Genomic DNA, 11,752 nt, shown 5'->3' on the forward strand with positions numbered 1-11,752 from the left:
CTAGGGCCGTTGTTACCTACCGTGTTGTTCCAGCCACCACCTCTACATTATCTATAATAACACTAACTAGGGCCGTTGTTACCTACCGTCTCTACTGTGAGCCTTCTATTGTACCTTTCACTCTCCATAATGATGATGACATTAGGAGCATTAGTAGTTAGCTAGTGGACTATTCTCTCTCCATAATGATTATAACAGCATTGTCCAGTCAGCTAGTGAACTATTCTCTCTCCATAATGATTATAACAGCATTGTTCAGTCAGCTAGTGAACTATTCTCTCTCCATAATGATTATAACAGCATTGTCCAGTCAGCTAGTGAACTATTCTCTCTCCATAATGATTATAACAGCATTGTCCAGTCAGCTAGTGAACTATTCTCTCTCCATAATGATTATAACAGCATTGTCCAGTCAGCTAGTGGACTATTCTCTCTCCATAATGATTATAACAGCATTGTCCAGTCAGCTAGTGAACTATTCTCTCTCCATAATGATTATAACAGCATTGTCCAGTCAGCTAGTGGACTATTCTCTCTCCATAATGATTATAACAGCATTGTCTAGTCAGCTAGTGGACTATTCTCTCTCCATAATGATTATAACAGCATTGTCCAGTCAGCTAGTGGACTATTCACCATAATGATTATAACAGCATTGTTCAGTCAGCTAGTGGACTATTCTCCATAATGATTATAACAGCATTGTTCAGTCAGCTAGTGAACTATTCTCTCTCCATAATGATTATAACAGCATTGTCCAGTCAGCTAGTGAACTATTCTCTCTCCATAATGATTATAACAGCATTGTCCAGTCAGCTAGGGAACTATTCTCTCTCCATAATGATTATAACAGCATTGTTCAGTCAGCTAGTGAACTATTCTCTCTCCATAATGATTATAACAGCATTGTCCAGTCAGCTAGTGGACTATTCTCTCTCCATAATGATTATAACAGCATTGTCCAGTCAGCTAGTGAACTATTCTCTCTCCATAATGATTATAACAGCATTGTCCAGTCAGCTAGTGGACTATTCTCTCTCCATAATGATTATAACAGCATTGTTCAGTCAGCTAGTGAACTATTCTCTCTCCATAATGATTATAACAGCATTGTCCAGTCAGCTAGTGGACTATTCTCTCTCCATAATGATTATAACAGCATTGTCCAGTCAGCTAGTGGACTATTCTCTCTCCATAATGATTATAACAGCATTGTCCAGTCAGCTAGTGAACTATTCTCTCTCCATAATGATTATAACAGCATTGTCCAGTCAGCTAGTGGACTATTCTCTCTCCATAATGATTATAACAGCATTGTTCAGTCAGCTAGTGAACTATTCTCTCTCCATAATGATTATAACAGCATTGTCCAGTCAGCTAGTGAACTATTCTCTCTCCATAATGATTATAACAGCATTGTCCAGTCAGCTAGTGAACTATTCTCTCTCCATAATGATTATAACAGCATTGTCCAGTCAGCTAGTGAACTATTCTCTCTCCATAATGATTATAACAGCATTGTTCAGTCAGCTAGTGAACTATTCTCTCTCCATAATGATTATAACAGCATTGTCCAGTCAGCTAGTGAACTATTCTCTCTCCATAATGATTATAACAGCATTGTCCAGTCAGCTAGTGGACTCTTCTCCCTCCATAATGATTATAACAGCATTGTCCAGTCAGCTAGTGGACTATTCTCTCTCCATAATGATTATAACAGCATTGTCCAGTCAGCTAGTGAACTATTCTCTCTCCATAATGATTATAACAGCATTGTCCAGTCAGCTAGTGAACTATTCTCTCTCCATAATGATTATAACAGCATTGTTCAGTCAGCTAGTGAACTATTCTCTCTCCATAATGATTATAACAGCATTGTCCAGTCAGCTAGTGGACTATTCTCTCTCCATAATGATTATAACAGCATTGTCCAGTCAGCTAGTGAACTATTCTCTCTCCATAATGATTATAACAGCATTGTTCAGTCAGCTAGTGAACTATTCTCTCTCCATAATGATTATAACAGCATTGTCCAGTCAGCTAGTGAACTATTCTCTCTCCATAATGATTATAACAGCATTGTCCAGTCAGCTAGTGGACTATTCTCTCTCCATAATGATTATAACAGCATTGTTCAGTCAGTTAGTGAACTATTCTCTCTCCATAATGATTATAACAGCATTGTTCAGTCAGCTAGTGGACTATTCTCTCTCCATAATGATTATAACAGCATTGTCCAGTCAGCTAGTGGACTATTCTCCATAATGATTATAACAGCATTGTCCAGTCAGCTAGTGGACTATTCTCTCTCCATAATGATTATAACAGCATTGTCCAGTCAGCTAGTGGACTATTCTCTCTCCATAATGATTATAACAGCATTGTCCAGTCAGCTAGTGAACTATTCTCTCTCCATAATGATTATAACAGCATTGTCCAGTCAGCTAGTGAACTATTCTCTCTCCATAATGATTATAACAGCATTGTCCAGTCAGCTAGTGAACTATTCTCTCTCCATAATGATTATAACAGCATTGTCCAGTCAGCTAGTGAACTATTCTCTCTCCATAATGATTATAACAGCATTGTCCAGTCAGCTAGTGGACTATTCTCTCTCCATAATGATTATAACAGCATTGTCCAGTCAGCTAGTGGACTATTCTCTCTCCATAATGATTATAACAGCATTGTCCAGTCAGCTAGTGGACTATTCTCTCTCCATAATGATTATAACAGCATTGTCCAGTCAGCTAGTGAACTATTCTCTCTCCATAATGATTATAACAGCATTGTCCAGTCAGCTAGTGGACTATTCTCTCTCTATAATGATTATAACACATTGTCCAGTCAGCTAGTGAACTATTCTCTCTCCATAATGATTATAACAGCATTGTCCAGTCAGCTAGTGAACTATTCTCTCTCCATAATGATTATAACAGCATTGTCCAGTCAGCTAGTGAACTATTCTCCATAATGATTATAACAGCATTGTCCAGTCAGCTAGTGGACTATTCTCTCTCCATAATGATTATAACAGCATTGTTCAGTCAGTTAGTGAACTATTCTCTCTCCATAATGATTATAACAGCATTGTTCAGTCAGCTAGTGGACTATTCTCTCTCCATAATGATTATAACAGCATTGTCCAGTCAGCTAGTGGACTATTCTCCATAATGATTATAACAGCATTGTCCAGTCAGCTAGTGGACTATTCTCTCTCCATAATGATTATAACAGCATTGTTCAGTCAGCTAGTGGGCTATTCTCTCTCCATAATGATTATAACAGCATTGTCCAGTCAGCTAGTGAACTATTCTCTCTCCATAATGATTATAACAGCATTGTCCAGTCAGCTAGTGAACTATTCTCTCTCCATAATGATTATAACAGCATTGTCCAGTCAGCTAGTGAACTATTCTCTCTCTCCATAATGATTATAACAGCATTGTTCAGTCAGCTAGTGAACTATTCTCTCTCCATAATGATTATAACAGCATTGTCCAGTCAGCTAGTGAACTATTCTCTCTCCATAATGATTATAACAGCATTGTCCAGTCAGCTAGTGGACTATTCTCCATAATGATTATAACAGCATTGTCCAGTCAGCTAGTGAACTATTCTCTCTCCATAATGATTATAACAGCATTGTCCAGTCAGCTAGTGAACTATTCTCTCTCTCCATAATGATTATAACAGCATTGTCCAGTCAGCTAGTGAACTATTCTCTCTCCATAATGATTATAACAGCATTGTCCAGTCAGCTAGTGAACTATTCTCTCTCCATAATGATTATAACAGCATTGTCCAGTCAGCTAGTGAACTATTCTCTCTCCATAATGATTATAACAGCATTGTCCAGTCAGCTAGTGGACTATTCTCTCTCCATAATGATTATAACAGCATAGTCCAGTCAGCTAGTGGACTATTCTCTCTCCATAATGATTATAACAGCATTGTCCAGTCAGCTAGTGGACTATTCTCTCTCCATAATGATTATAACAGCATTGTCCAGTCAGCTAGTGGACTATTCTCTCTCCATAATGATTATAACAGCATTGTCCAGTCAGCTAGTGAACTATTCTCTCTCCATAATGATTATAACAGCATTGTCCAGTCAGCTAGTGGACTATTCTCTCTCCATAATGATTATAACAGCATAGTCCAGTCAGCTAGTGGACTATTCTCTCTCCATAATGATTATAACAGCATTGTCCAGTCAGCTAGTGGACTATTCTCTCTCCATAATGATTATAACAGCATTGTCCAGTCAGCTAGTGGACTATTCTCTCTCCATAATGATTATAACAGCATTGTCCAGTCAGCTAGTGGACTATTCTCTCTCCATAATGATTATAACAGCATTGTCCAGTCAGCTAGTGGACTATTCTCTCTCCATAATGATTATAACAGCATTGTCCAGTCAGCTAGTGAACTATTCTCTCTCCATAATGATTATAACAGCATTGTTCAGTCAGCTAGTGAACTATTCTCTCTCCATAATGATTATAACAGTATTGTCCAGTCAGCTAGTGGACTATTCTCTCTCCATAATGATTATAACAGCATTGTCCAGTCAGCTAGTGAACTATTCTCTCTCCATAATGATTATAACAGCATTGTCCAGTCAGCTAGTGGACTATTCTCTCTCCATAATGATTATAACAGCATTGTCCAGTCAGCTAGTGAACTATTCTCTCTCCATAATGATTATAACAGCATTGTTCAGTCAGCTAGTGGACTATTCTCCATAATGATTATAAGAGCATTGTCCAGTCAGCTAGTGGACTATTCTCCATAATGATTATAACAGCATTGTTCAGTCAGCTAGTGAACTATTCTCTCTCCATAATGATTATAACAGCATTGTCCAGTCAGCTAGTGGACTATTCTCCATAATGATTATAACAGCATTGTTCAGTCAGCTAGTGAACTATTCTCTCTCCATAATGATTATAACAGCATTGTCCAGTCAGCTAGTGGACTATTCTCCATAATGATTATAACAGCATTGTCCAGTCAGCTAGTGGACTATTCTCTCTCCATAATGATTATAACAGCATTGTTCAGTCAGCTAGTGAACTATTCTCTCTCTATAATGATTATAACAGCATTGTCCAGTCAGCTAGTGAACTATTCTCTCTCCATAATGATTATAACAGCATTGTCCAGTCAGCTAGTGGACTATTCTCCATAATGATTATAACAGCATTGTCCAGTCAGCTAGTGAACTATTCTCTCTCCATAATGATTATAACAGCATTGTCCAGTCAGCTAGTGGACTATTCTCTCTCTATAATGATTATAACAGCATTGTCCAGTCAGCTAGTGAACTATTCTCTCTCCATAATGATTATAACAGCATTGTTCAGTCAGCTAGTGGACTATTCTCTCTCCATAATGATTATAACAGCATTGTCCAGTCAGCTAGTGAACTATTCTCTCTCCATAATGATTATAACAGCATTGTTCAGTCAGCTAGTGGACTATTCTCTCTCCATAATGATTATAACAGCATTGTTCAGTCAGCTAGTGGACTATTCTCTCTCCATAATGATTATAACAGCATTGTCCAGTCAGCTAGTGAACTATTCTCTCTCCATAATGATTATAACAGCATTGTTCAGTCAGCTAGTGGACTATTCTCTCTCCATAATGATTATAACAGCATTGTCCAGTCAGCTAGTGAACTATTCTCTCTCCATAATGATTATAACAGCATTGTTCAGTCAGCTAGTGAACTATTCTCTCTCCATAATGATTATAACAGCATTGTCCAGTCAGCTAGTGGACTATTCTCTCTCCATAATGATTATAACAGCATTGTCCAGTCAGCTAGTGAACTATTCTCTCTCTATAATGATTATAACAACATTGTCCAGTCAGCTAGTGAACTATTCTCTCTCCATAATGATTATAACAGCATTGTCCAGTCAGCTAGTGGACTATTCTCCATAATGATTATAACAGCATTGTCCAGTCAGCTAGTGAACTATTCTCTCTCCATAATGATTATAACAGCATTGTTCAGTCAGCTAGTGAACTATTCTCTCTCCATAATCATTATAACAGCATTGTCCAGTCAGCTAGTGGACTATTCTCTCTCCATAATGATTATAACAGCATTGTCCAGTCAGCTAGTGGACTATTCTCTCTCCATAATGATTATAACAATATTGTCCAGTCAGCTAGTGAACTATTCTCTCTCCATAATGATTATAACAGCATTGTCCAGTCAGCTAGTGAACTATTCTCTCTCCATAATGATTATAACAGCATTGTCCAGTCAGCTAGTGGACTATTCTCTCTCCATAATGATTATAACAGCATTGTCCAGTCAGCTAGTGGACTATTCTCTCTCCATAATGATTATAACAGCATTGTCCAGTCAGCTAGTGGACTATTCTCTCTCCATAATGATTATAACAGCATTGTCCAGTCAGCTAGTGGACTATTCTCTCTCCATAATGATTATAACAGCATTGTCCAGTCAGCTAGTGAACTATTCTCTCTCCATAATGATTATAACAGCATTGTTCAGTCAGTTAGTGAACTATTCTCTCTCCATAATGATTATAACAGCATTGTCCAGTCAGCTAGTGAACTATTCTCTCTCCATAATGATTATAACAGCATTGTCCAGTCAGCTAGTGAACTATTCTCCATAATGATTATAACAGCATTGTTCAGTCAGCTAGTGGACTATTCTCTCTCCATAATGATTATAACAGCATTGTCCAGTCAGCTAGTGGACTATTCTCTCTCCATAATGATTATAACAGCATTGTCCAGTCAGCTAGTGGACTATTCTCTCTCCATAATGATTATAACAGCATTGTCCAGTCAGCTAGTGAACTATTCTCTCTCCATAATGATTATAACAATATTGTCCAGTCAGCTAGTGGACTATTCTCTCTCCATAATGATTATAACAACATTGTCCAGTCAGCTAGTGGACTATTCTCTCTCCATAATGATTATAACAGCATTGTCCAGTCAGCTAGTGGACTATTCTCTCTCCATAATGATTATAACAACATTGTCCAGTCAGCTAGTGGACTATTCTCTCTCCATAATGATTATAACAACATTGTCCAGTCAGCTAGTGGACTATTCTCTCTCCATAATGATTATAACAGCATTGTCCAGTCAGCTAGTGAACTATTCTCTCTCCATAATGATTATAACAGCATTGTCCAGTCAGCTAGTGGACTATTCTCTCTCCATAATGATTATAACAGCATTGTCCAGTCAGCTAGTGGACTATTCTCTCTCCATAATGATTATAACAGCATTGTCCAGTCAGCTAGTGGACTATTCTCTCTCCATAATGATTATAACAGCATTGTCCAGTCAGCTAGTGAACTATTCTCTCTCCATAATGATTATAACAGCATTGTCCAGTCAGCTAGTGAACTATTCTCTCTCCATAATGATTATAACAGCATTGTCCAGTCAGCTAGTGGACTATTCTCTCTCCATAATGATTATAACAGCATTGTCCAGTCAGCTAGTGAACTATTCTCTCTCCATAATGATTATAACACATTGTCCAGTCAGCTAGTGAACTATTCTCTCTCCATAATGATTATAACAGCATTGTCCAGTCAGCTAGTGAACTATTCTCTCTCCATAATGATTATAACAGCATTGTCCAGTCAGCTAGTGAACTATTCTCTCTCCATAATGATTATAACAGCATTGTCCAGTCAGCTAGTGAACTATTCTCTCTCCATAATGATTATAACAGCATTGTCCAGTCAGCTAGTGAACTATTCTCTCTCCATAATGATTATAACAGCATTGTCCAGTCAGCTAGTGGACTATTCTCTCTCCATAATGATTATAACAGCATTGTCCAGTCAGCTAGTGAACTATTCTCTCTCCATAATGATTATAACAGCATTGTCCAGTCAGCTAGTGAACTATTCTCCATAATGATTATAACAGCATTGTCCAGTCAGATAGTGAACTATTCTCTCTCCATAATGTTTATAACAGCATTGTCCAGTCAGCTAGTGAACTATTCTCTCTCCATAATGATTATAACAGCATTGTCCAGTCAGCTAGTGGACTATTCTCTCTCCATAATGATTATAACAGCATTGTCCAGTCAGCTAGTGAACTATTCTCTCTCCATAATGTTTATAACAGCATTGTCCAGTCAGCTAGTGGACTATTCTCTCTCTATAATGATTATAACACATTGTCCAGTCAGCTAGTGAACTATTCTCTCTCCATAATGATTATAACAGCATTGTCCAGTCAGCTAGTGGACTATTCTCTCTCCATAATGATTATAACAGCATTGTCCAGTCAGCTAGTGGACTATTCTCTCTCCATAATGATTATAATAGCATTGTCCAGTCAGCTAGTGAACTATTCTCTCTCCATAATGATTATAACAGCATTGTCCAGTCAGCTAGTGAACTATTCTCTCTCCATAATGATTATAACAGCATTGTCCAGTCAGCTAGTGGACTATTCTCTCTCCATAATGATTATAACAGCATTGTCCAGTCAGCTAGTGGACTATTCTCTCTCCATAATGATTATAACAGTATTGTCCAGTCAGCTAGTGAACTATTCTCTCTCCATAATGATTATAACAGCATTGTCCAGTCAGCTAGTGGACTATTCTCCATAATGATTATAACAGCATTGTTCAGTCAGTTAGTGAACTATTCTCTCTCCATAATGATTATAACAGCATTGTCCAGTCAGCTAGTGGACTATTCTCTCTCCATAATGATTATAACAGCATTGTCCAGTCAGCTAGTGGACTATTCTCTCTCCATAATGATTATAACAGCATTGTCCAGTCAGCTAGTGGACTATTCTCTCTCCATAATGATTATAACAGCATTGTCCAGTCAGCTAGTGGACTATTCTCTCTCTATAATGATTATAACACATTGTCCAGTCAGCTAGTGAACTATTCTCTCTCCATAATGATTATAACAGCATTGTCCAGTCAGCTAGTGGACTATTCTCTCTCCATAATGATTATAACAGCATTGTCCAGTCAGCTAGTGAACTATTCTCTCTCCATAATGATTATAACAGCATTGTCCAGTCAGCTAGTGAACTATTCTACCTCCATAATGATTATAACAGCATTGTCCAGTCAGCTAGTGGACTATTCTCTCTCCATAATGATTATAACAGCATTGTTCAGTCAGCTAGTGGACTATTCTCTATAATGATTATAACAGCATTGTCCAGTCAGCTAGTGGACTATTCTCTCTCCATAATGATTATAACAGCATTGTTCAGTCAGCTAGTGGACTATTCTCTATAATGATTATAACAGCATTGTCCAGTCAGCTAGTGAACTATTCTCTCTCCATAATGATTATAACAGCATTGTCCAGTCAGCTAGTGAACTATTCTCTCTCCATAATGATTATAACAGCATTGTCCAGTCAGCTAGTGAACTATTCTCTCTCTATAATGATTATAACAGCATTGTCCAGTCAGCTAGTGAACTATTCTCTCTCCATAATGATTATAACAGCATTGTCCAGTCAGCTAGTGAACTATTCTCTCTCCATAATGATTATAACAGCATTGTCCAGTCAGCTAGTGAACTATTCTCTCTCCATAATGATTATAACAGCATTGTTCAGTCAGCTAGTGAACTATTCTCTCTCTATAATGATTATAACAGCATTGTCCAGTCAGCTAGTGAACTATTCTCTCTCCATAATGATTATAACAGCATTGTCCAGTCAGCTAGTGGACTATTCTCTCTCCATAATGATTATAACAGCATTGTTCAGTCAGCTAGTGAACTATTCTCTCTCCATAATGATTATAACAGCATTGTCCAGTCAGCTAGTGGACTATTCTCTCTCCATAATGATTATAACAGCATTGTTCAGTCAGCTAGTGAACTATTCTCTCTCCATAATGATTATAACAGCATTGTCCAGTCAGCTAGTGGACTATTCTCTCTCCATAATGATTATAACAGCATTGTCCAGTCAGCTAGTGAACTATTCTCTCTCCATAATGATTATAACAGCATTGTCCAGTCAGCTAGTGAACTATTCTCTCTCCATAATGATTATAACAGCATTGTTCAGTCAGCTAGTGAACTATTCTCTCTCCATAATGATTATAACAGCATTGTCCAGTCAGCTAGTGAACTATTCTCTCTCCATAATGATTATAACAGCATTGTCCAGTCAGCTAGTGGACTATTCTCTCTCCATAATGATTATAACAGCATTGTCCAGTCAGCTAGTGAACTATTCTCTCTCCATAATGATTATAACAGCATAGTCCAGTCAGCTAGTGGACTATTCTCTCTCCATAATGATTATAACAGCATTGTCCAGTCAGCTAGTGAACTATTCTCTCTCCATAATGATTATAACAGCATTGTCCAGTCAGCTAGTGAACTATTCTCTCTCCATAATGATTATAACAGCATTGTCCAGTCAGCTAGTGGACTATTCTCCATAATGATTATAACAGCATTGTCCAGTCAGCTAGTGAACTATTCTCTCTCCATAATGATTATAACAGCATAGTCCAGTCAGCTAGTGGACTATTCTCTCTCCATAATGATTATAACAGCATTGTCCAGTCAGCTAGTGAACTATTCTCTCTCCATAATGATTATAACAGCATTGTCCAGTCAGCTAGTGAACTATTCTCTCTCCATAATGATTATAACAGCATTGTCCAGTCAGCTAGTGGACTATTCTCTCTCCATAATGATTATAACAGCATTGTCCAGTCAGCTAGGGAACTATTCTCTCTCCATAATGATTATAACAGCATTGTTCAGTCAGCTAGTGAACTATTCTCTCTCCATAATGATTATAACAGCATTGTCCAGTCAGCTAGTGAACTATTCTCTCTCCATAATGATTATAACAGCATTGTTCAGTCAGCTAGTGAACTATTCTCTCTCCATAATGATTATAACAGCATTGTCCAGTCAGCTAGTGAACTATTCTCTCTCCATAATGATTATAACAGCATTGTCCAGTCAGCTAGTGAACTATTCTCTCTCCATAATGATTATAACAGCATTGTCCAGTCAGCTAGTGAACTATTCTCTCTCCATAATGATTATAACAGCATTGTTCAGTCAGCTAGTGGACTATTCTCTCTCCATAATGATTATAACAGCATTGTCCAGTCAGCTAGTGAACTATTCTCTCTCCATAATGATTATAACAGCATTGTCCAGTCAGCTAGTGAACTATTCTCCATAATGATTATAACAGCATTGTTCAGTCAGCTAGTGAACTATTCTCTCTCCATAATGATTATAACAGCATTGTCCAGTCAGCTAGTGAACTATTCTCTCTCCATAATGATTATAACAGCATTGTCCAGTCAGCTAGTGAACTATTCTCCATAATGATTATAACAGCATTGTTCAGTCAGCTAGTGGACTATTCTCTCTCCATAATGATTATAACAGCATTGTTCAGTCAGCTAGTGAACTATTCTCCATAATGATTATAACAGCATTGTCCAGTCAGCTAGTGGACTATTCTCTCTCCATAATGATTATAACAGCATTGTCCAGTCAGCTAGTGGACTATTCTCTCTCCATAATGATTATAACAGCATTGTTCAGTCAGCTAGTGAACTATTCTCTCTCCATAATGATTATAACAGCATTGTCCAGTCAGCTAGTGAACTATTCTCTCTCCATAATGATTATAACAGCATTGTTCAGTCAGCTAGTGAACTATTCTCTCTCTATAATGATTATAACAGCATTGTCCAG

This window comes from Salvelinus alpinus, chromosome 4, assembly GCF_045679555.1.
Source record: "Salvelinus alpinus chromosome 4, SLU_Salpinus.1, whole genome shotgun sequence".
Lineage (NCBI taxonomy): Eukaryota > Metazoa > Chordata > Actinopteri > Salmoniformes > Salmonidae > Salvelinus > Salvelinus alpinus.